This window comes from Diachasma alloeum, unplaced genomic scaffold (assembly GCF_001412515.2).
Source record: "Diachasma alloeum isolate Michigan unplaced genomic scaffold, Dall2.0 Dall_scaffold_00353, whole genome shotgun sequence".
Classification (NCBI taxonomy): domain Eukaryota; kingdom Metazoa; phylum Arthropoda; class Insecta; order Hymenoptera; family Braconidae; genus Diachasma; species Diachasma alloeum.
Genome location: NW_021680492.1, coordinates 498,396 through 525,715, shown reverse-complemented (window position 1 = coordinate 525,715; position 27,320 = coordinate 498,396). Strand labels below are relative to the sequence as shown.

Sequence of the window (27,320 nt, the reverse complement as noted above, 5' to 3'; positions counted from 1 at the left end):
CAGCAGAATGCCTTGGGCATTGTTGATGGCTTTAAGTATTTCCTAATTCCAAATTGGCAAAGCAGTGAATGAGGACTTCATAACGGTTCATCACCCACGGCGGTAAATTGAAAATCAAGGAGAACGTTCTGCACATTGTTAGATAGAGCTTTTAGTCGTCCGTATATCATCTGTCAACCTTTGAAGTCACATATTACCTTGCATCAAATACCGAATTGGAACTACATACAGATGAGCTAACGTAGTCTGTCATCCTGGAGGCGTTTATGATTTACGACTAATGCGAAAGACATATCGTGATTGGAGATGAGAAAACAGAATTTTGAAACGATCAATGACAGCTTACCGTTATTATCCACTCAAGTATATTGTGCTCGCTTGATAACAGAGACGTGTGGCTCCCTCATCGGCCCTTACTCGTTTAATTGCTATGGTGCTTCCAGTTTAGAGATGGTTTAGTATTCTCAAGGGAACGTAAAACTCTCGAAACACAAGAAAGCCATCTGTGGGCTCGATCGATCTTTTAATGCGAGAATCTCTTTAGGGAGCTGAGGGAGGCCTCTCGAGACCAGAGGAACATTCGTTGGAATAACTGTAAGACTATTCGTTCATAACCTGTTAAGAGAAACTCAATGGAATAGTTTATTCGGAGGTCTTCATGAAGATTTTTGTTTTGTTTCCTTGACAAATGTTATTTTTTATATTTCCCGACAACGTGAGGATAAAAGACGATAAACTGTGGGAGAATTGCGATAAGTCGCCTCGTACAATGTTTATCTCGGCGTAAACCGAATGAGCTTATATTTTAACCTGAAAGCTTGGGAACGATGTATAATTCTAGCTTCTCAGACTGAGCTGAGCACAGTCAGTTTGAATTTAATTCGTACGAAGAGTGAAAAAAAAAGTGGAGAAAACTACAGAGCCGGTAATCCGACTCCCTTTTCCGACTGATTAAAAATTCACAAACGCTAGGACTCAACTTCCGACTTGGATAACCTCATGGTAGCAACTAGAAATGAGAAGAGCATTTTAAAAACGAGCTTTTGGCGGCGTAATCCGGGAGCTGTGTGTTGAGTTAATTCTGTTCTTAATTCTCATATTGAATATTGCCGTTGCAAGTAACGTATACACGGGGAAAAAAATTCCGGAAAAAGTACCGGACAACATTAACACAACATTAACCACAGAAAAAAAACCTGAATTGAGAATAAAATATACGTGAATCAAGTATATTTTATACTCAATTGGGGGATGGGTATTTCAATTCGAAGATGATTCTTTTGTATCAGGCCGGATTGTAGCAATCCTCTTAAATTCTTCTTGAACATCTTAGTAAACTTGTCTGAACAGCACAATAAAATGAAGATCCTGGGTTTTTACATTAATGCCTCCGATAAGATCACTGCGGCCACGGTATTAAATAATGTGACTAAAAATTTTTAGTAAATGGACGGTGAACTTTCGATGGATTGCTAATTAATTTTTACCTAATTGGCAATTAATTTTTACCGGCAGCTGATTTTTTCCGGTGCTGAGAAACTGAAACCACTTTATTCAACGACACAATAACTTTTGCCTTGATTTATAGAGGAAAATTCTCGTGCTTTTTTCGTCGTGCATGTCATAATCTTGTATACATCCTTTACTTGTTTATTACCGAGCACAATATACGGAGGGAGTAACGTATTTGTGACCGAGCAATTTTACATAATAAATCTTGTTAGAGTCTCAACACTTTGTTCAAATACCATCTCACTTTGAATATATTGATGCCACACTCTTCGAATAAGTGACAGTAGAAAAATACAGCCTGCGGTAATGCTCCATATAATATCCAGCAGAATATGGATATCAATGTAGATATTCAGGAGAATGTGGATGGTATACGAGAGATGAAGCTCAGGAGAAAAATCTTGTTAAGGGGAAACGGAACCCCTTTGTCCATATGAACTTTTAGAAATGTGTTTTCTCCTGCAATTATTATTTTTTATTCATGAAACTACTTCATTGACTCAACAATACAATGATCGAGTCGATAAAGTAGTTTCATAGATATAAATTAATAATTGTAGGAGAAAACACAATTCTAAAAATTCATATACACACACAAGGGTTCCGTTTCTTCTTAAGGGGAGACACTATTGGAATTTGAAAGTCCTGCAATTAAAAATGGCCTCCGTGAGATTTTTCTCAGATGTGTAATCACTGAAGAAAATAGGTTTTGACCCATCTACGCCCACCCAATATTTAAATCTCTACAAAGTGAGTAAAAATGATTCAATCGTTTTGAAATTTACGCACAATGCTTAGCACACTGGAATAAACAAAGCTGCGAACGGAAATTTGAATCGGATAATTTCCAGATTTAAGATCACTTAGAATTCAGAAAAATCACAAACTACGAAAAAATCGAATCACACTGTTAAAAAATTACTCTTGAAATTTCAAGTGAAAACGCTTGAAATTTTTAACAACGACAAAGGTACATGAAATTTCCGTAAAATTCTTCATTGACGAATCAGTTAATTTCTTGAATATTCCAGTCATTCTTGATTTTCAGGTCCATATTCAAAAACCTTGAAATTTTTGAAAATTCAGGCAATAACTTCTCTGAATTTTAAATCTACTGAAAAATGAATTGTCTCCGTTGTTCAATTTTCACGATGAGTTTGGAAATTTAAGCTTTCACTGAAAAATTAATGATCGTTTAACATGAAAAACCCAATTATCTCGAATTTTCAAGATAAATAAGACATAGACAGAAAATTTCCTGTATGCGTTTAATCGAGCAGGAGAATTTAGCTCTTCTCCTTCTTCTTTTTATAATTATATACTCAGATAAATGTGAGAATAGTCAATCTCGTGAATAGCCTCTCTCCGCACTGCAAGGTTGCCAAATTGTTTCGTATTTCACTTGGAGAGTATCGACGGTAGTTTCAACGAAAGCAAGCAGATATATTCGTTTTGCCGGACTGTCTCCAAATTGTGCGGATAATTACATTACCACCATTTCAGGAGTATCATGTAATCGGAGGAGAAAAATCTATAATAGAATTCTGTTCCAAATAATTGAATAATTGATCGCTCCATTGCCCCGCAGATGAGTCATTAAATTGAACTTACATTCAGAGTGACTTTTCCATTATTCGTGTTATTGATTTTATAGAAAGCCCCTTTTTCATCAGTTACTGAACAATTAATTTTTCATATAACTCGCTAGGAAAATAGCCCATTTTTAGACTATAATGGAAATTCTCCCAAATGTCGATTTCCGGTAGACATAATAGCACGAAATTATATTTTATTCAATCGCCCCACAATACATCAATGCGTCATTGAAAAATTGATGACCTATTATTTCATTGGAAAACACATCAAAATTCGTTTCACGAAATGATCGACAAAACAAAATCTCATATGAAATACGTCAAAAATAGCTAATCGAAGCCGAATACATTTCGATTGATTATTAAACGTGCTGGCTATAAAAGTGCTTGTAATCAAAGAGAGTAAAATACAACTTGGACTGAACAATTCTTTGAATAAAAAATTTTTGATCATTAATAGTTATTATTTATAACTTGGATAATTCATCATTCAATAAAGAAAAAACCGACTGGGTCATGTTAGCTATCAGTATATACAATGTGACGTTTACGTAGTGGTATTATTGAATTATCGTTGCGGTTATTGTGGCACACAGAGACGCTGGCGGTCGATTGATCAAGGTTGTTTATAGATGACCCCTGAAGCATCTGTTTGCATCAATCCCAGACGAGATAGACAATTTATACTTTTCTTCCAAGTCTCATTGTACTTGATACATTAATTAACTATGTTCAACGTCTGAACATACAGAGCAGTAATTAATCAGAAAGATTATTTGGCAATTATGCATATGTCAAGAAATTCATGAATAATTGATGTCGAGACAAATGTCGATGAATCCATCGTCAATATCAGAGTATGAAAATATATCACATTGCTAAAAATTATAGCCGAAATATTATGAATGATACGTGGAGAAAAACGTTGAGAAAAAATTCCGACAAAAGTCAAGTAATTTGGGTGTGAAAATTACGGTACAGTACCATGGCGCACGATACCGAGACGAGACTGCCACTGGAGCGAGACTTTTGGTGAGAGTCTCGGCGAGTCTCGCAGTTGGAGATTTTTGGGGTCAAATGAGTCCTGAGGGTCAGATGAGTATGAAGGTCACGCAAGTTATAAGGGTCAGGTAGATAATGGGAGCCCTCATCTGACCTTTCAAACTCATGTGACTCCTCTGACGCATCACCTCTCCAAACCCATCTCGCCGATAGAATTTATTTCACCCTGTAAATTCATACGACCCTCAGACTTATTTGATCTATAAATATTTTTTTTTATCGTTATTTTACATCGCTTCGACCCGGTTAGGGTATACTGCGATGATGATCAAGACTTTAAATGGTTAGATGGCACCATTCTACCCGGCCGGGATTTGAACTCGGAACGTTTCGTATGTGAGACAACGAACTTACCCACTGCGCCAAGCTACCGGGCAAAGATCTATAAATCCTGCAATTATTTATATCTTAATGAGTGATCCACGTCATTCTGCAAAAACCTACTCAATGGTTAATTAATGGTTAAATTAAAATATTACTTGTTGAAATACATCACCTAGTTATTGAGATTCCTGAACTAATTGTTAACATTTGACAACTGGTTGGCAATTCTTCTTTCTAACAACTGTTGAGTTGGTGAGATATTTTTAAAAAATCGGATGAACCACCTGGTCGTTTGATCTCATTGATGTTTCATCACAGTATTATCGTTGTTTATTGGTGCATTTAATAATGTAACGCCGTGAATATTGCGGAATTAATGAGAATGAAAAAGAATTACTGACAGTTGATCATAATAAAAGAGAAAAAGTAATCATGAAGAGAAATTTTTTCCTCCTATTTCACAAGTTTTACACTCATGAGACCGAGACGAGACCGAGACGTGCGCAGCACTACGTTACAAGTCTTTTGGATAATGTATCTTGATTCTATCAAAATATAGTGAGAATCGTGCCGTTTTTGAGGTACAACATATAGTACACAGAAGTTAAAAGCTTTGATTTTCAGGGGCATGTCACTGATTTTCAGGAATTTAGCCCTAATTATTAGGGATTCGCAATTGTGAGATCCCGTACGAAATTCTGAAATTCAGGAATTTTATCACAAGTTCTTCAGAAAAACATCTTAAGAAAAATCTCGTTTATTAAATGAAATGATATAATAAAATCGGAAATTAAACCATTCAGAAGAACATTCCGAATTTATAAGCAACAGTAGCTATGCTCAGTAGTAAACAATGCGATAACTCCGTTGGTTTGTCCCTCTGTATAATAAATCAACAATGCATTTTCAATTGTCATCTGTAACCGTTGATATATGTAGTAGGTGAAAATTAGAATGGAGTCCGGACTCCTTTGCTACTGGTTTTAACGAATCAATAAATATCGTGAACATATGTCTACATTTAAATTTTAATTAGAAACTGTTACTGTCCAAAATTGGCGTACTAAACCATGACAGGAAACCCATACATCATTTATCCAGTTATCTTTGTTATTTCGAGAACGAACTGCACAACGCAGTACGAATTTCAAACCTCAGTAATTGGCAGAATGAAGAATAACTTGTTAGAATCAACAGACAGGATATTTAGCGGAGGGGGGGGGGGGGATGGGAGGGGGGGAGAGGATGGGCACGCTAAGCGAAAAACCATTGATTACGTATTTATTTGTATAATTTCGATTTGACGAGTTTTCTTGTGATTCCGCAGGAATTCATCTAGTAAATGTATAAGGGAAAAAATGGTTTTACTCAAAACTTCTGTGTAAATAAATAATTGCAAAATGAGAAAGAAAAATTATTTCTCCCGCACACTGTTAGAAATTTTTTGAACTTGCATGTAAGATATGAAAGTAATTGTCATGAGAGCGACATTGCATCGGATTTAGGGGAAAAATGGTTATGAAATTTCAAGTTTTAGGTAGAATTCGAAGAAATTCATGAGTTTTCAGTGGGAGTAAGATGGAAATTTCACAACTTGACTGAATTTTCAATGGAATATGAATTTTTAAAAACAAATGGTATGAATTTTACATTTTTCCCTGATTTTTATTAATTTTCACACAATAACCGAGCTGAAAAATCAAGTATTTTATTGATTTTCAGACCATTCGAACAGAAAATCAATGGAATATTTAATTTTTAAATGATAAATTTTCCTGAACATTTCCTGAAAAATTTCTGGGATTTGGCCCGGAAAATTCAATAGAAAATTTTCAACAGTGCAATGTCGGGCGAGATGGTAACTTTTGGGGAATTATGTACAAATTGCAATGAACTTCATCCGATTCTTGGATAGATGGATATTTTTTGTGGAGTTAAATGAAATTATAAGTGAGAGGGGAGGGCAGAATGAAATGATAATAAAATTTCCATTTTCCATTGAACTTTTGTTACTTTAGCATCCGAAATTATTCATCACGGCTTGACCGACTTATACGGGGTAAAATAGGTTGTTGTGAGATGGGATAGCTTGAGTTGAAAATCATGAAGAATCATGTCAAACAGAATTTTTCATGATTACCATTCCTCAACAATCGCAGATGCCCGTCTTCCCCTATGACTGCCCCATAGTATTCCTCAGCAAAAAATAAGAATACATTCATAATAGAAATTTCTGACATAGATTCAAAATAGTTCGTGGTTCAGTCTTGAATAGATTGCAATCAGCGGAAAATTGTGATAAACAATTCATAACTTGCCCTCTTTGTGCAGATTCCATGAACTCTTCAGTCGATATCGACGAGATTCATTCGTTTGGAGCTCGAAGAAATTTGCATTTGATACCCACGAAAAGCTAGTTGATATTCAGAAAGTAATTCTCCATCTCTCTCTTGCGCGTTCACTTACAAATATATGAGGTTTGACATTGGACCTCGCCTTCCCGCATTGTTGGATTAACGTTTTTTTTTTATAAAAATCTCTCGCAAAATTTATTGGGTGAGCATTCTGACAGAAACTGATATCTCCATGAAAGATTTGTAGGATTATATGTATTTCAAAAGAACTGAAGGATCATTGTACTACTGGTTGTGGAGCTGTTTTATATTAAATATTAAATTCGGAGATATGCCTGGTTTGTTTGAGGTCCGCTACACAGTAGAAGAAATTCGGTGTTAATGTCTTCAGTGTGAGGGCTTAAAGATTTCTGTATTAAAACGACCTCTTTTTGGGAGTTTAATTGGGCCTTACCCTGAGTCCAATTTTGGTAGAGAGTGGATTTTTATTTTTCACATCAAACTGTGTTGATTACCGTAGTTTTATTGATACTACGGCGGTGTCAATTTTCATAAATCGATTATTTCGATCGTTTTTGTAGTATTATCGGTGATTGTTTTGGGCCAAGATCAGTGTCAATTTTCACTCCCTCCATTACATCACTTCGGAATCAATATGTGCCGTGCGATCCACACTGAAAAACGGTGTGAACTTGTTTTTACTCCTTTGGGTCTGGACTCAGAGTCAAAATTTACTCAGAATTTCTTACTGTGTATGAGGCTTCGCATAGAATAGAAAGTATGGCTGCAGTAAACCCTGCTCTGGTCAACCTACGCGACCCAGTGAGCTTGGTCACCTCCGCGGGAATGTGCCGCCGTGTTATTTAGACTTTATAACGTTCACTGTTGGAATTTTTTTGAAATTTCATGGAAGATACTATAATAAATCTCATGCGAGTGACATGGAATCGGATTTAGGGAAAAAATGGTTATGAAATTTCATGTTTTAAGTAGAATTCACGGAAATTCGCGAGTTTTCAGTGGGAGTGAGATGAAAATTTCATAACTTGATTGAATTTTCCGTAGAACATGAATATTCAGAAACAAAATGATATGAATTTTCAATTTATCTTTGAATTTTCACAGAATAATTGAACTGAAAAATCAAGTATTTTATCGATTTTCAGATCATTTGAACAGAAAATCAATGGAATATTTGATTTTTTAATGACAATATTTACTGAAATTTCAGTAGAATTTGAACACGATAAAAATTTCCGGAATTTGGTACGGAAAATTCAGACAAGAATTTTCAACAGTGTTGCCGAATTTACTCTACACTGGCGGGGCGCGTCTAGTGAGGTTCTGGCAACGTTGCGTGACCGGTCATTTCATTTAACATGAGAAAAAAAATTCTTCTGTTGGAAATAATTCATTTTCGTTCGGAATTTTGGGAATTATGTTGTTCTAAACCCACTATAATGTGTTATACTATAATGTATTATAGATAAACGACGCGCTGTGGCGTTTCCCTCATATTGTGACCAATCCAGGGTTAAAATAGGTTTATCCTTACAGCTCGAGTCGTTGAATGATTTTATGGAAAAATTCTAAAAATATTTTCATGTCTAATCTATTGAGGTGAGTTACAGAGGTCATGAACATAGGAACTATCTCATTCTTTAATTTTTTCAACTGAAAGTATGAATGAACAGTTTTTCGTTTGACTAAACATGTCTGAAAATATGAGAGGTGGTAGAGGAGTGGAGTGAACGCCACAACATGGGCGTTGTTGTCATGTCTACTTCTATTCCCAGTTCTCGGCGATTCTCGACGAATATTGTTATTAATAACAAAAATAAATGATAGATCATGATTAAACAAGTGGCAATACTTTTCATACTTTTTTCATATTTTTAGTTAAAAAAATCAGATTTCAATCTTTTATTTTAACAAAGAGGTGTAACATTCGACGATTTTCACATAAAACCCTGGGTTGAATAATTGTTTTTAAACATTTGTATTCATAAAAATGAAAACGGAAATCAAATGGTGGGAAAAAAATACGACTCCGAATCTCATCGATTTTTCGGGTATTTGTTTGTAGTATTATTATTCTTATTTATTTCAGTATGTATACCCTCTCGAGTTTTTTCATTTCGTACCCTTCCCATTTCCCCTTGAGATATCAATATACACTGTACATTGCATAAAGTTCAAAAGTTCATAAACAATAATTGTTTGTAGTCTCAAAAATCCTTTAATTGAAAAATAACCTCCTAAGGGTAGAGCTACTTTATGGGACATTGTGTAAGCTACCAGGCTGTCATGTATTTTCTCGTTACACGGAGAAAAAAATTCCAGAATTTTTCAGGAGAAATTCAGGCAAAAATTACCGTGCCACCTGGTAAAGTGGGTTCAATTGTCTAGCACCAGAAAAATTCCAGTGCTGCATAGAAAAATTTCAGTACCGGATAATAAAAGCTTGATCCCTGACTGTTGTCTATTACATGATAAATTACATTCAATAGTTAAAAATGAGTAAACATCGTCATTCAGCATATCATCCTATTAATTTTATTTTAACCTCTCCTCCATATCCTCTCTCCCATATTAAAAGCGGAATGCGCGGCAAACATATGTGGAACGTTCGACAGGCCAATGTATCTTTACAGCGTTATACACCTCATGAAGAGAAAATAAAGGGCACTTATTTTATTTCTNAAACATTGTCATTCAGCATATCATCCTATTAATTTTATTTTAACCTCTCCTCCATATCCTCTCTCCCATATTAAAAGCGGAATGCGCGGCAAACATATGTGGAACGTTCGACAGGCCAATGTATCTTTACAGCGTTATACACCTCATGAAGAGAAAATAAAGGGCACTTATTTTATTTCTTAACCGTTTTATCACAACACTAANCGGAATGCGCGGCAAACGTATGTGGAACGTTTGACAGGCCAATGTATATCTACAGCGTTATACACCTCATGAAGCGAAAATAAAGGGCACTTATTTTATTTCTTAACCGTTTTATCACAACACTAATTAATATTTCACTGAATTGATATTATGAAAAACATTAACCTGGGGGTTCAGTAAGGAGATATATGAGAAAAGAGGCTAGAGGAGGCGACGGAATAAATCATCTGGTTACGTTGAGTTGATGTTCGTGGTTGCGGAGGGGGGACGCAGAATGCCGAAATCTTACGAATGCGCGATCGGGTCCCAGGATTCTGGTAGAGCACCGGAAAAATTTGTCAGCCAGTGTCATAATTTTTCTCGTATTTCTCGTAAAAATTCACTGTCGCTTCGATTTTACCGTGCTGCACAAGAATTTTTCCCCACATTTATCCGAAAACTGACTCGTGCAACAGTACTTTTTCCTACTCTTTGCGATACATTTCCCCTGGAAAGACCATCTGAACCCACTTTACTGTGCGAGCACGGTAATTTTTCTCGTATATTTCTCTCCGTGTAATCAAATTCTATTTTCAATTACAATGACGTAAACGATCTATTTTCAATTTTACTGTTTGTCGATATCAATATGAGGTATTCCACGCCAAATGAGTCAACCGCTGACCCTCACCCTCTTGGAAATTGATGGCGATTTTTTCTACGATTGGGGAGGTTGAAAAACTATATCTCAAATTTTTTCAAATTTTTTCGGCAGCCCGGTTCGCAGATATGATTTTTGTTTCGTTTTTCCGTTTTTTTTCAATAACTCGAGTTCTATCCATCCGATTTTGATTTATTAAGCGTCAAAATTTTTCATTTTTTACTGCCTATAAGAATATTTTTAGTGATTTTTTTTTTCGATCTCTAGATGCGCACAATAACGACTTTTCGAATAAAAAAGTTGAAAAACTTGAATTTTACAAATTACGGCACGGATGATTTGTTTCATTTTTGTTCAGTATTTCTTATAATCAAAACAAGTATTTTGAGCCATCATACAAGTTGGGTACCGTCCTGGATCTATTTTATTTTCAATTTTTTCATTTCGAAATTCCATAAATTTAGTCGCAACACCTCAAAATGACGTTGACTTTGATTATAGACAGTATGAAGTGAATTTGATTGTATAGCTATATATTACATATTTTTTCGATACATCGTCGAAGTCGTTTTGTGGTGTTTTGACCAAATTTGCGAAATTTCCAAAAGAAAAAATTAAAAATAACAGAGATCCAGGAGGATGCCCAACTTGAATGACACCTTAAAATTTGTTATTAGGAGCATCTAGGAATCGCAAAAAAAAATTGCTAAAAATAGTCGTATATGCGGTAAAAAATGGAAAATTTTGACACTTAATAAATTAAAATCGGACAAATAGAACTCGAGTTATTGGAAAAACCGGAAAAATGTGAAAAAAATCACATCTCCGAACTGGACTGCCGAAAAAATCTGAAAAAATTTGAGAGATAGTGTTTCAACCTCCCCGATCGAAGAAAAAATCACCATTAATTTCCAAGAGGGTGGGGGTCAGCGACTGACTCATTTGACGTGGAATACCTCATATGCAAGTATCTCAATTTGCTCTAAATAAGTACAAAGCACAGTAATTAACCTACAAACCATTGTAACCGATGAAACTCGGGTCGATGAGAACAGCAGGTTCCTCGTCGAATATTCTTGCCTTCATCTAATATATTGTTACGTCCATACGCAATGCTTACTGATGGTCTCTATTTCGGGTCAAAACAAAAAAAAATGCTTTCTACTCCAGGGACCGAGCCCAAAGTTAAATGTCCTTAAGATATGCTGATGCCTTCTGCTGATTTAATTTGTTGAGAATAGAACTAGATAGATACTAGGCAAATTCCAATAAATTTCAGGAAAGAAAGTTATTTTCCAATTTATTAATTCAATTTAATTAGAGAGTCTTTTAAACATTTCAATACATTTTCTTTATTCGATGCGTATATCATCTGCTCGTAGGTCAGTTATGATAACAAGGTATTCTCAAGTTACAATAAATACGCTATTCTTGTTATTTCCTTTTACTTTCTACTTTTATCCGATTTTAATTTAATTTGAAAATTTTATAATTTTCAATTGATTTGAATAGAATCTTTTAATAATGAGGCTTCTATAGCCATGCAAGCAGTTTTGAAAGGTTTTTGAATTTATTTTAATAGGGGAGGGTGGGGCAAAACGGCCCCCCTTCAATTGTCAATAACTTTTGAATGACATTGTGAAAATTCCCAGTTTCAACTTCATTTTGAAGATAATTTTTCATTCTTCAAAACGAGCACCAACTCATCCCAATCGGATTATTGAATCGGAAAATATTGACGATTGAAGGGGGGCCGTTTTGCCCCATCCTCCCCTATGTTATTTTTTGACTTACGTTTTGAAATAAAATTCGGATCAGAAAACTGAGATTTTCCTCACGATAGATTTGTCGTGGTTACTTTTGAACTTTAGTTAGTTTAACTGCATTTTGATTTGCAAAAATTACGTTTGTGAAGTTACTATAATGTTATGTGCCGCATACAAAAAAAAATCGTATCGTTCACCAAAATACCTCAACTATTTTCTTATTGTAAATCGAACTTCAGATTTTTCTCTCAGTGTAATGCCGCTGCTGGGCTTGTGCACTTCCTTTTATAGGCTAGAGACATAGGGCTGTTGCTAGGTGTTTAGATGAGGTATAATCCTGCCTAGACTGGATTTTTCCACGAGTATTAGCATTGTTCTCTAATTTTAGCCGGTGGTCAATGTGTCGCGATCAGAAGACGATCCCGTGAGACGATCATGGGAGAGAATGAAAAGGAACAAAAATCTATCATCTCGAGGCGGAATTTTATGCGATCTACATTCCACTTGACAACAAGGTGCCTAGATTCTCATCTAAAAATAGACTCGCGCGTTACTAGAAAAACTCGAGAATTATGAATCTGAAGAGAACAAAAAATTTGTTTTCAATTTGATTTATCCAATCTGGACATCACAATATCCTCATATACTTTTATCATAATATTTCACTGCAATGTTCATCATTGTCTCCCTTGTGATCCGTAAGGCATTAGAGCGATGAGGCAAATAAAGAGATTCGTTGGTGAGGGGGATCATGCGATTATTACAAAGAAAAAAAAGTTTACACAGGATGATCCACTTTATTTTGTAACCTGCTACACGCGACTTATTGACTGTATGACGGAGAAACAGGGGTCAAAAGTACGCCCCTGTTATGAACGGAATAGAGGGATGGCAAACTACCCTCCTACAACCTTTTTCGATCGCATGGATTCTGCAGTGAATAATATACTCTCATTCCCTCCTTATTCGTAGCTACTTTTTCCCTCTATTTTTTATGTTTACAACATCTGATATTCACCATTTTTGACGCACCTCACGTATTTCAGTGATGACATCACGCCCTGGAGGTCCGGGTAATATGAAGCCGCAGAGAGATGGACAAGAAAAAAGAAATAAAAAAACCGCAAATGATAAGCCCAAGCAGCAGCTCTCGATGTATTTGCCGTACATAAAAATACATGATTACGTGGAGCAGAATATGCACTTACTGACTCGTAAAATTCATTTCCCCCTCAATTTTTTGCTAGATTCGTTTTCATGAAGTAAACGAGGTTTTTCACAATTTGTTAAAATGGCTATTCCGATAACTGCAACCCTTGCGGGTAAACTGTTTGAAACACAAGAGGATGAGTAACAATCTACAAGCAGTAGACTCTAGAAATAAGTGAATGAGGTAAAATAAAAAGGGTACGTACGAAGTGTGAAAAAAGATGGTAATAGACGGCTCAACCAAGTTGCACGCCAGACCAAGCAGTAAAAGTGTATTCTGAGAAATACACTTGTGCATTAGCGACAAGCCCTAGAAACGACAGAGGTAGTTGTTATACAATTGAGAACTTTGCACAAATGAAACTGTGTTGGGTAGTAGCAGGACGTCGGACTCGTTAGGAAAAGAAACAGTCGGGACGAGAGTAATTTCGATCACGCCATGTGCACCCCAGGTGCTTACGTGACCGAGTGTTTGGCGGGAATAGGGACCTGTAAACCCCTCTGTAAGCCTCTATGACTCCCCTTTTCACCCGCCAGGAAGCGTGTCAAATGCAAATGAAGCTTCCAAGAAAATGTTCGAGTTTTTTCAACATCAAGTTCCGTTTCTTCCAAATATTTTTTACTTACAGATTGCCCATTTACATTCTCAACGCAAGGATATATTATTGAATGTATTCAGTGAAATTAACTGAATAGTATATTTTCAATATTGTGAGTATCTTATTGGCCCCTCAAACTGGATGGAAATTCAACGTGTAACTCTACTCCTTCAACAACGTTAAAGTAAAGTAGAAAAATATTTCTAAGAACACACGAGAGAATTGAATTAAAGATCAAGCCCAGACCATTAAGTATTTATTATTCTCCCTGACGGAACATTGCACATCATCCATGGGGATTTTAAATGTAGGAAAAGAAGGCTTGGTTCTCCCAGTTTTACGATTCTGGCCATTCCCTTGGTTACTTACAGACATAGATCATTAAAGTGTTTATTACCTCGTTATCACTCAACTAAAAACGATTTTATACACGAAGTTTATGCAACTTGATACTTCATATTATTTATCAAAATGATAGTATTCCTCTACATTTCAGCAGAAATATAACAGACATGCCGGATGAATTACTCAGCTGTCGTATGGAATTCCAAATTGAACATGGATAATCATTAATTTTCTGTTCATCGCTACTAACCTCAATGATAATTAATACCAATCACTGATGAGTCAAATTCACATTGTTAATTAAATCTGAACAATGACACCGCACGGATTACTACACGGAGAGAAAAGTTGGATAAAAAATACCTATAAAATCGAGACAACTTTTACTGTACGAATGGTAATCATGGAGCGAAACGTAATTCAGTGGAAAAATACTGGTTTTTAGTGAATATCTTACGATTTTCTCGGTAAAAAACACATCTATGGATGCAAAAATTATCCTCCTGTATAGTAAAATTTCCCAAACGGGTTCGGCAAAAATCATGCTCAGGTATAGGAAAATTATACAAAAAATTGGAGCAATTATTCACGTTCACTGGGACAATTTTCCCGGGCCAACGGAGTAAAATTCACTCTGCATTTCGCACTTTGATCCCTATTTAAGGTGAAAAAGTACTGAAAATCATGTTTGCTCCACGCTGACTTGACTTGTTCGGTAATTTTTTACCGTTTCATCTAATCAAATAACTCTAAATGAAATAATTTAATCTAATGAGTTTTACGCTTTAAAATAACAACTAATTAATAGTGAATCAGTCAACTCAGTGACATGACAGGATAACCAGGAGGAATTGAGAAACAAGAGAACAAGAGAAAATAAAACAATAGAAGGAAAAGCCAATTTAGGTAGATTCTCTGCAATAAAAAAAACAGGACATTTGTATTCGAAATAGAATGTAGTTTGGCGTTCGTCCAACCGAAAATCCTAATCACTGTTGGACCGTAAACGTTTGAATCTCTTACACGACACTTCCTATCTCTACGGCTGTATTACGACCTGGCGCCATAAACAAACCGTAAAACTGGTATACAAAAGCGACAAAACCGCTCCGACGGAGCAGCAAATGTTGTTACTTTTACTATCCTCAGTCTATACTCACATATATTGGGATGAGAATCGATCGCCGGCCGCGATTTTGATAGAAGAAAGGAGTATTCTCCATCAAATGCAAACTTTCTAAAACGAGAACTAGGTTTTTGGATCAGTGCTCATGTTCGTCATACGATAAACCAGGAGCCAATAACTGGATCCAAATACGAAGTACATCAAATTCGAGTCATCGATTGGTTATCCTAAAATTGAGGGGAGATAAAATAGAAATTCTCGCTTCACCTAACCATTCTTCACCACGAGTGTCAGCAATGAGTGCCACTATCAATTAATTCAACGGGTGACCATGATGGTGGCAAGTGCTATCAGGGAGCTCAGGAGTCTGCGATTGTCGTCGTTATCGCTGACGCTAACCGAGGTAACACTCGCGTGCTGATGATTGCAGGGCTCTGACGCTCTCTCCTGTGCACGATGGCAGCGTTAACACCATCACAGGCTAGACCTCAATGTACCACCATAAGGATTACGTATTATCATCTATCAAATACAGTGGATTTACGTGTTGGGTACGGCAAGAGTATTCGAATGGATATTTTTGGGAAACTATATCACCACTGATGGATGAAATAGCAGGACATTGATTAGTGTGAATGTTGACTTTTATACGGCTAAGTAAAATCCAATCCTCCGGGTTTAATATTTTTATTCAAAACGTTGAAAATCAGGTCCTTTATTTATCCTTCTAGAATAAATAATAAATCAATCTGGTTCAAATAGTTAGAAGTCGTGTATGGTGGGAATATCTTTAAAAAAATGCAACGTTCAATTAAGCAAAAGTGGAACGAATCCGCTAAATATAACCTATGATTACTATTCTCACTGAGCAATATGCGATGAATCACGTGTGATCACAGTACAGTAAAGTCGCACTGTGATTTCCCTAGTTGAAATTTCATTACGCAGAAACGTCGCGGCGTAACTTAACGCGCGATATTTCCTCCCGCGGCGGAGTACCTCTCAAAGGTACGCAGCAGGGTCGCTGAGACAGGGCTGCGCGGGGTTTATGTGAGATGGACCTATCTGCGTCCGCCCTAACCTCAAATCTCCTCAATTAAGAATTCACAAACTTCAGATTATGCGTATTAATTCAAATCAATTATTGAAGGATTAACGATTTGTTAATGAATAATAATCACTCGCAACTAATTGATGATTATTATTATCGATAAAATGAAAAAATGGGAGCGCACCGCGTCAGTGTCGCATAGAGTTCCAGTAGCGACCTAGTCGCGGAGTACGGCAGCTCACTCCGTGCGTGAACGTCGCTGTAACAGCCAATGTCGCAGAGCCTTTCACAATTTCTACTAGACAGTATCGACGCCAAGCGTGATCACTCTAAGTCAATTCATCTCATCTCGGTTTCCAGTTTTTTACGTTTTTCATATGCAGAAAACCGAGATGAGACAAACCGAGACAAAAACCGGGATTTCATATTAAACGCATGAAAAACTTGAGACCGAGATGAGATCAGAGTGCCCGGCGCGTAACTGGGAGACCCGGGTTCGAATCCCGGCTGGGCGAATCGGAATTTTTTCTCTCTAAATTTCAATTCTATTTGAATTTTTTTGGCTTGGAGTCATCACGAGAGGAGTCGATACTGCGTTTTTTGAGACTGAGACGAAAGCCAAGATTTCCGTGTTCACTGAGACCGAGATCATCTCTCCAAAGTTTTATCTCGTAAAGTGTCTTGCGACATCACCAGTGAAGGCAACGTCCCCTACGGAAATTATAAGCAGTACGAATGATAGGGAGACTCTACTGCATTAACTGGAAATGGTAATCAACAAGTACACTATCGGAAATTCATTTCAAAACTTTCATTCTTTCGGGCGCCAGAACAATTTCCTTGAAAATTTTTCCTTGAAAACTCCTTGTATGATTTGAGCTGTCTACTGGCCGAAAAGATGAGTGTACTTGGAGATCGTCGTGAGTGCTTCTTGAAATAGACCAGAATATGGTGTTCCTCGCTGTCTACATTACAGTGTAGACCATCGTTGATCCTTGCAGTCGTTGAGAAAGATCTATGCTCGCACTTACCGGCTGACTCTCTCTCTGTACGAAACAGTAGGGTTTTACACGTGAACTTGGGCATGTTCCGCACCTCTTTCCACTCCCCCTCACTAAGCCACTCTTACACAGTTTCTCCGAAACGAAGCACGTTGGTGCGTATTTAACGGTTGTACAACCACTTACACGAAACATTACCACCACTTAGATTTTTTCAGGTCTTAGTTTGAACTCAAAGTGCTTTTGCACTGTTTTTTTACAATGGCATGTACGGATATCACTTGACCGAAGATAAAGTGGCCTTTAAAACCCGCTTGCCATGGAGAATACAAATTCGCTTCTCTGACCATTCCACCAAATTGATTCGATAGCAAACTCTCGAACCGACCAACGTACTCCAACTGTGCTCCCCTATGCTCCTGTATATAGGGTAAAATTTTCTAGCATAAGGTTATGTATGAAGGGTGCCTAACGTCCACGGCTCGTTTCGGAATCCTCACGTGGAGACAGCTGCGTCTAATCCAGAAATTATGCATGATAGAGAAATTTCGAGGGATCCCTACTTTTCATTTTTGTTGGTTACTAGTTTTCATGTGAAAACTTTAGACATCACATCAAGCCGATAGGAAACAACAGCAATAGTAAAATTTAGGGAGTATAAGGTGTGGTCCGCGAAGTTCTGAGTATTCTACCTAACGAATGAAAGAACCTCCCAATGCCGTAACAGATTACTACGTACTTCGTTAACAACGAAGTAATTACAGTAATACTATACGTCTCGATTCTCATGAAAGAAAAAAATACTGAGGGCCACAGTCCATACGTAGTTATCGTTCAAGTATGTAACTAACCAACAAAACGCAAATATACTCTTGCGTATAGGTCACGCACGCGCCACTCTTATTACCCTCAGTGAAAACTTCCGGGCATACCCTTCATTGCAGTGCTGCCTCACCCCGCATTCGAGAATTCAATGGGTAGCACAGCAAATAAGACTTAGTTATTTGCAGCTGATCAAATATTGTGACGAATGTAATTTTTACTTCCGAATGGAAACTTTGCAAACGTTTACATTTAAGTTTTGGATTTCTTGTGTTATATCAATCCAGTATGATCCAAAAAGTCCGAAGTTTTTCTTCAATTGTTCGCTAATGAATGCATGGAATTGAATTTTTTCTCCAAATCTAGATATTGTTGAGCCCTATTACTCTCCATTAATTAAAATTCAATTCATCGATTAGTTTTTTCAATTTTGAATTTTTTTCCGAAATCGGTTGTCGCACGATAACTAAAAAAAAACGTTCTGACTTGATTAAATAATGGCTTCAAAAATTAGTTTGGATGTCCTTTTGACCGACTTCGAACATGAAGGCGATGTATTTTTGAAAATCTGAATTCCGGGGATTTCTTTGAATATCATGCTTCAAATGAATTCAATCGTAGCTTAAAATGTTTGTTTTAATGCCATTAAGTCGAAGTTAACAGATGATTACGATAGCTATATTGGTTGATTTGATTTTTATGATGGTGAATGAGCTTACTGGTGGTTTCTTCAAATGTGATGTTTCAAATTTATTCAAGTATGTATAAATAACATGTTTCTATTAACATTTTATCGAAAGGCTGAGGGGAGAGATAGAACTGTAAAAAAGACAATCGGTTGTATAGCAGACAGGGATAATAAGAATAATGATGGTGATAACATTCAACTAAGTTGAAAATCTGACCAAATGAATTGAAAAGAAATCTTATTCAGTTTATTTCTACTTTGTGTCCGTCCTAGAGAAAAAAGGTTTTGGTTTACAAGGACATGTCACTAATTTTCAGGAACATATATCACTGATTTCCAGGAATCTATCACCAGTTATTGGTGATACTGAGCACTGAAGTTTGGTGATAGATTCTTAAAAATGAGGGATGGGTCTCTGACCATCAGTGACTCTGGAAATGAAGACTTTTCTTTTGTCGTCAAATGCCGCTGACAGATAGTGTAATAAAAATATATATTTTTTCGTTAATATAATGAACATATAATATCATGAATAACGATATAAAATAAGAAAATAATATAATATATATAATGTTAATAATCTCATCAATATTTGAGAATTCAGTCAGGCCCCACGAGGCAGTATTTCCATCATAAGTTTTCGTGATACTCCTCATTTACAAGGCACGAATAAACAAAACTTCATGCATGTAATATGATCAATATTACCCGTTTGAACTTCTGCTTGCGTTTGACATTCTGCAATACCGAATTTTCGTTTATAGAACTGCTTCCACTCATGTATCAAGTGTCTGACTATTTTCACAGGTGCTCATCAAGAGCAAATATTTGATGTGAACTTCTTTATCCGATGCATATGGACAACTTTCCAAAATTTTCGTTATGCTCTTATTGTTGGGACCCAAAATAGGTGCAGAAATTAATGCATGCAGAGAACCAACTGAAAAAAAGTTAAGGGTACATGGAGAGTTGCTGGAGAGTCTCTGTAGAGCAGTTAGCGCAGCTCCAGAATTTAATGAACGAATAGTGGTCCAGAAAAAATTGGAAGAATGAGCAAAAAATTACAAAAAAACACTATAATGCTTTCTGGTCAGTTGGCTTAACCTCACTCGCTGACGTATGCTTTGACACGCTCTTCTCCGCTATGACCACTACGCTGGTTCCGACAAAAGCATTTTTCAGTGAACAAGCAAAGGGTCGCTGTTAAAGAATAAAAAGTAATTCGCTTTTTCACCTACACTTCCCATTTCCTTTGTTTTACATTCAAATAATGACATTGACGTCCCTTTTGTCGAGAGCAGAGTAATTTTCATTCCATTGCCGATCGTGATGAATATCACGATCAGGAACGCATTTATCAATCAATGACAAATGGTGAGGAGCTGAAATTTGATATTGTGATGAATCGGCACGCACTCGCAGGTAATGGCTTGATATGCCAGTGATCAAATCCTTCTTCCAGTGGAAAATACGAAAAAAACATCCGTGAAAAGGTGTCCGTCAATGTATCGTTAGAATCTTTTCATCTTCCATAATAGACTAAATTTGAAAACAACGAAGCTCACATTCTGGACTAATTATCTTGTTTCATTTTTCAATTATGAAATGATCCAAGAATATGATTTTTTACTTTCAGTATTCACCCGACGTTACTCGAGTTGCGTGCCCGCGACCCTGTATAAACGCCAGTCACTCCACTTCACAAACTACCCTCGTCTGTTTTATGCGAATCACCTGCGCAACGGCACACCCCTTTGACTTTTACGTTGACCCAGCCGCAAGTAAGTACGTAAAATATAATTAATCAAATGAAAACCATAATATTATGAAGTATTGATTTCCCTACAAAATATTCATGAGAAAATAAACTTTTTAATGACGCTGAAAGGTTAGGGAAAAGATTAAAATTTAGAAAAAATCTAAAAGAATCAGGAAAATAAATGACAATTCTATGCCCAATATGAAAATTATCGTGAGTGGCAATCTTTTGTAATGAAAAATTTATGCTTCTGAGTGCGCCGAAAGGGCGGATTATGTGAAAGGGGCAGCATTGCGTTGGTTGAACGTTGGGTATACCACGGAGAGCGAAATATTCTGATACCATTTGCCACTGATCGACTCACGCTATTCAAATGAGCGACTATTCTTTAAAAGTTTCGAGGAAACGGTGGCCTTCTGCACTGAGAAAAAAAAGTTATTTTTGCCAAATATCCATTTCCTTGAGAGAAGTATTTATTTTTTCAATAGCCTATTTCTCCAGTTCAGTCATTCCCAGGCAGTTCTCATTAGGTTTCAATTATGCCAATTATATTGCTCCAGAAGATGATCAGGTAAGTTATGAGCTTGAGTGAACTCCCTCAATAAGTATCAGCATTGAACAATTAATCGAAATTCTTCCCCCCAGAAAATAAGAAATTTATGAAAAATGCATAATCATTAGAGGAGTTCATCCAAGGTCATGTGCAACATTGTCATCCTCGATGAAATTATAAATAGACCGACATGATTTTTATAATTGAAACCTAATCATGCTCGTCTAGGAATGACTCGACTGAAGAAATACGATTTTCGAAAAAAAATGCTTCACTCAAGTAAATGAATACTTGGTAAAAATAATTTTCTTTCTCAGTGTGTTACCCCTTAAGTTCATTCTTTCATGGAGTTTTCATTATTATTTTTCAACTATTTGTGCGTATCAATTCGAGTTAATTAATGAACGGAAATGCTCGCTTACAGGTTAATCTACGGAACCTAAGGGACCATGAGTTGGAATCACGGCAAACTGTTGGTATATGACTCCAATCCGGATATTTAAAGTTTACGGCGTTAGAAATATGTGACCATTCGATGGCTCGGGAAACCAACATGGACCACATGTCGGTAAATTTTTATCGATAAGGCAGGACGCGCACTTTGCTAACATTCCACTTTATCAACACATGAACTGGAAAGTACAGTCGGTAAGTTAACTTCAGAAATGTGTTGATAATGCAGAGGGTAACCACTTGTTGAAAATTTAGTTACCAAAAATAACAAATATTTGACAGTTGCAATCGGCATTATGCAAAAATGGAAGATTATCATGAGGTAATAGCTGTTCCAACTGATAGGTCGAATAAGACAAATATTATGCTAATGATCATTCGCAGTAGAAAATAGCAGGCTGAAATTGAAATTTTTGCATGAGTAGAATCTCTCAATTCAACTTGAAACATTTTACGATCACGGATGCACATGAAAGTTGCTTTTCCAAACTTTCAAAAGAGATAAATTGCCGCAAATTCTCTTTATCAGTTCCTGAAGTACATAGAATTTGATTTGTAAAGTTCATCGAGAGTGGCTATACACAATTTGTATTTCTCAGGACAACTATTCTTAATTCTGGTATTCATTGGGTTTGAGGAGACGTCAAGCTCAAATTGCCCATAATACTTCTAATCAGATTGAAAATTTACAAAAATTGTGGCTTTTTACATGCAGCAAGTATAACAAATGCAATGCAATCACCAATTTCCAATTTATTGTGAAATTCCAATCTAATTGATATTAAATGCCATATCCAATTCATTATGAAACATCGCTTCGAATTAAATTTCGAATAAATTGAATGTTGAATGTCGTAGTTAATGGAATGCTCATGATTTCTAGAAAATGTTCGTGCACTGAGAGAAATATCGTCATAATATCACAAAATTAATTTAAGATAAGAATTCCGGATAATGTGTCAGACAATGTCAGATTTCGGTGAAGTGTTGATGTCCTGAACATTTCATGATAAAGTGAGAATTTCTTGCCACAAGAGATCGGTTTTTTCGTGTCAGAAGATGAGAAAATGACTGAAAATATTAAAAGCTTCGATTCAGTGAATCATGAATCAGAGACTTTCATACTGAATGAATAGAGAGTTTATGCAGAGGAAAACATCCAGATGTTATAAAAATATAATCGTCGCTTACGTTCAATCGCTTTGAGTTCGAAGGGAAGCAATATCTTCTTTTCCTTCTAACAAACTATTCTTGTCTTTTAAGGAATATTATCTCATTTCAAAAAAAAACATCACCTCTTCATTCAGTAACTACCATATCCTTAGTCCGAAGAGTACCGATTTCTTGTCTGAACCCTACCATAAATTGATCAAATACGTATGCAATATTTTTCGCTCAAAAACTGATTTTTGTGATATTATGTAGGTTTTTCTTTTAGTGTGATATCGTTATCGTATCAAATTCAAATGTGATAGAATTTTTCACAATCTAATGGCTCTTGCTAACAAGAGTAACAAGTCACATAGAGTTTATAAGTAGATATATGGAGATTCCATGTAAAATGGCCACTCAATATCTCAAGACTACGTACTTGAATTATAAGGCAGCATTTTCTATCGGTATAATATGACGAATACATCTATGTATTCGTCATGTGCCTTGTGCCTTGTGTCCTAAATTATATGTTTAAATTTGAACAGGTTTTCTAGGGAGATAAATTGTTCCTCAATCCAGCCACCCATTTTTTCAAGGTCACCAAAAATTCTGAAATAGTATATTTCGTCATTATGACGAAATATACTATTGTAGCACGCCTGCCTGTAAATCGGCACATAAATTGTAGTAAATAACATTTTTGACACGTGATTACAAGTGTCACCTTCGACTCGTAATGTAAACTAACTTGGTAGCTAAAATGGCATTCCACCTTCATTGGACAATATACTATTGTTTTACATCAGTTATCTGTTATAAAGAAAAATCACAAAGAATACTCATAACTTCGGAGTATACTCTGTGAGTTTTTTTATTCACGTTTTGGACTATCGATACACGGAGAGAGATTCTCTATTAAAATTCTAGAGCTAGGGCGGGAAAAAGGACGCAATGTGGCGGCCAGGGAAAAATTCTACTGTCGACACTGGAAATTTTATTGAGCAACACATGAATTTTTCCCGTTATAGGAAATTTTCACAGAAATCCCTAGAACTTTTAGCTTCACAGCACTAAGTTTTCACAGGGGGTGGATTAGGATTTTTTCAGCACCAGCACAAGAATTTTTCTAAAGAATTTCCCTTCGTGTAACATAAATGGGTGTATTCGAAAGAATTTTCAAAAAATGGAAATTTCTCGATAAGTGCACGCTTCGGCCTTTCAAGTTATCTTTTAAAATGATTTTTTGTTTATAAAAACTTCATTGAGATTCACTGAAATAGTCTAAATGTTTTCAGGCGATGGAAAAAATATTAAGAATGATCAGTTGAAAATCTTGAAATTTTGTTTGACCTTTTTTTATTTCTGACACCGACTAATTCAGATATGTTAATTTGTTTAGATTCAACCAGATACAACTATCTCTGACTTCGATGCTCTGAAGAAGCAAAAACCAGACAACCGCTGGCATGTGGCTGGTATTAAGCGCCCGTCGACGTCGTTTTAAAATTTTTTTTTCTACCTACTGCATTGTTATTAAGCGTTCATCTCTTAAGGTTTCTGTCTGCTGGGGTAGCCACACTTTGATTTTGTTGTTACATACACACCGTCCCAAAAAAATTTCATACGCTGAGAGAAAAACGGAAGAGTTCTCAAACAAGTCTTACTCGTGCCAAAAAATCGTTTGTTAAAAGTTATCAAAAAAGGACTTTCTCTGGCAAACATGCGAAACGTGCGACGAAATTAAAACAGTTTATTTCAAAAACACATTTAGTCTTTTGAAAAAAAATTTACTCTCTGTACAAGCAAGAAATGTAATTTCTAGCACTACTTCTTCGTTATTCGATGCTCCCATACGGTACTTTTATCCCAGCAAATACTCGTTTTATATAAAACGATGGATAGTAGTTTGTTGTGTCGGCTCTTCAATAATTGTAGACAACAAATGAATTCTTAAATGAAATAATAATAATGATATGACAGCAATCTTGTAACTTAGGGACAAAATATTTCTTGACAAACTTCACTCTATAAGATATAGATATTTTTATCCTGAAAAGCCACCGTTTCGTATGAATGATCCGCCTCTCCAGCCAAATATTTCGTTGTTGTTGAAAACAGGATAATTATTCATGTTTGAGACTTTCAAATTCGAACCAAACAATTTTTTTTTGTAATTTTTAACTACCAATTTTGTTGGCCCAAACAAGACTTGTTTGAGAACTTGCTCGTTTTTCTCTCAATGTATTCTACGAGTTTTCAAGGGATTATCACGTGGAATTTAACAATCAATTACCTATAGGGCAGCTAAATACCAATGGGTTCGCTGACAGAAACGCTTTGTCTTAATAATATACTATATCTTAGGGACTACTGACCAAATACAGCCAAAATTTGTCACCGAAATATAAAGAAAATGTTTTTTTCACCGATCAATTGCTCATGTGTTTTTGACTCTTCATTACTATGATTTATTCTGCATGATTTCAACTGATTCTAAACATTGCTATTCCTGATGTTTTAGAATTTATTTTTTCCAATAGAAAGCCCCCAAAAATGGTTGCGTACATTTAACCAAAATGTTAGGCATTCTTCAAATAAATGCAATCCTTGTTTTTATTTATCATCTCATCATCGAAGTATAACAGGATAATACTAATTACTACCCAAAATTTAAAGCGTTTACCCCAACCTTTAGTCGCATTATAGTCCACACAAGCTAGATACAGGTAAAACACTAGAAAACCATTATTTCGTTGAATGCATCACGACGCATGTTAAAAAAATTAAATCAGCTGATTAGTTTTCACGATATTGAACAAAACATTTTCACAGATAAATATTACTAAGCTTCCCTTAGGATGCAAAAAAAAACGAAAAATCACAGAAAATCCTTATAACGTGTGTGGAACTACAAATTCTTCAAAAAACGTTCGAAAAATTCCGAGAAAGGAAGTGCCTAGATTGAGGAAGAAGTCCTTAATAATTAAATGAACAGAGCCAGAATTATAACCTTTCCAGAACTATTAAGAATTTATTCAGTCAAATCTTTCGAGAATGGCATTAAATATTCAAGCATTTTTCAAATTTAATGTCCTATTTCATCTGCATCTTATTACTTTTAGATTTTGATCCTCAGCTTCTTTAGACATTCATGACAATCTTTTCTCGGCATATTTATTAGTGAACCATCGACATTTGTTGACAAGACAAGAATAGAATTAGAATGGAATGACTAAAAATAGGTAAAACAACTCCATTACTTTTGTAATTTCTTGTTTTAAATGATTTATCACTATTTGTTATTTACATACCTGTAAAATAAATCTCAAATTTGATCTCGGATTCCCTAGCAGCTCCTGAAACATAAATGAGAATTTTCATCAAATCCATGTTCGTAAACAAAAATTTATGTATTGTTAATAAAGTATTTATTAAAGTGATCGTCTCTAATTAGCTGTGTACCATTACGCTAGCCAAATGATCTCAAACGTAATAATACATCTGTCAGCTGTCAATCTGTGAATGATTCCCAACAGAAGATCGAATAATTCCGGAGATACAATCAACTTCATTCTAGGAATGCATTGTTTACACTGAATAACATTGAGATCGATCGTATGTGTCTCCTCAATAATGCTCGAAAATAATATGTTTACACAAATTTCACGACCGAGTCATACGAAATTATATTAAAATGCGTGGGTGAACTCGCCACGCGACTGAGACGTCTAGAAAGAGGGAAGAAGAGAGAAGGGTGGTGGAGAAAGGAAAAGGGAGGAGAACGGAGACAGATAACATTTTGACGCAGAGCGAGTTGAATCGAATTTACAACGACAGTCACTTGAATTGTTTTGTTACAATTCTCCAAAATCCAATTTCGTTGTTTGAATGGTGGAATGTCACGATTGACTACAGTATAAAAAAAGGTAAACAAAATATCGGTGTCTTGATTCGGGGGATCAAACAATCATTTCACGTAATGACACTCACCGCTTTCCTCTATTAATTGTATTCATGAGGATTTTCACAGTCTTTGATACCGAAAAACATCACATAGCAAGCGTCCATTCACACACATATTTATGAACCTTAATATTCACTATAAAACCACGTGAAAAACGTATAAAAATTCAATTGTTAGGAAAGTGACAAGAACATCACCATGGTACTGCAACCTACAGAGCGGCCATATTAAGCTAACGAGTATGTGCTGCCATCTAGAACCAATCTCATCAACCCTGTTCGCTACGCAGTACTAATTGAAGAGGGAAACATTAATGGAACGGGCGCATAGAATTCTGGAACATTATGAACGTTTTATCTCTGAAATATTCAACGATGTAGTGCATGAATATTTTGTCAAAGAATGTCGAGTGAAATTGAATTATGAAACCATCGG

At 35.9% G+C, this 27,320-nt stretch overlaps 1 protein-coding gene and 1 long non-coding RNA gene across 3 annotated transcripts in view; one reads left to right on the top strand and one right to left on the bottom strand.

The window, feature by feature from the left end:
* Positions 1 to 27,081, bottom strand: part of LOC107041001 (tyrosine-protein phosphatase Lar) — a 295,087-nt gene extending 268,006 nt beyond the window's left edge. For both annotated transcript variants that reach the window (XM_015261349.2, XM_015261350.2), the window contains exons 1-2: positions 26,912 to 27,081; positions 26,233 to 26,277 (exon numbers count right to left, since the gene is read on the bottom strand). The gene's annotated coding sequence lies outside the window, so the exon portion shown is untranslated. The remainder of the gene's footprint in view (positions 1 to 26,232; positions 26,278 to 26,911) is intronic.
* Positions 21,749 to 25,006, top strand: LOC107041003. The gene is made up of 3 exons (XR_001461034.1): positions 21,749 to 21,961; positions 22,049 to 22,088; positions 24,321 to 25,006. It is a non-coding gene; the product is annotated as an uncharacterized LOC107041003 (long non-coding RNA).
* Positions 27,082 to 27,320: the final 239 nt, after the last annotated feature.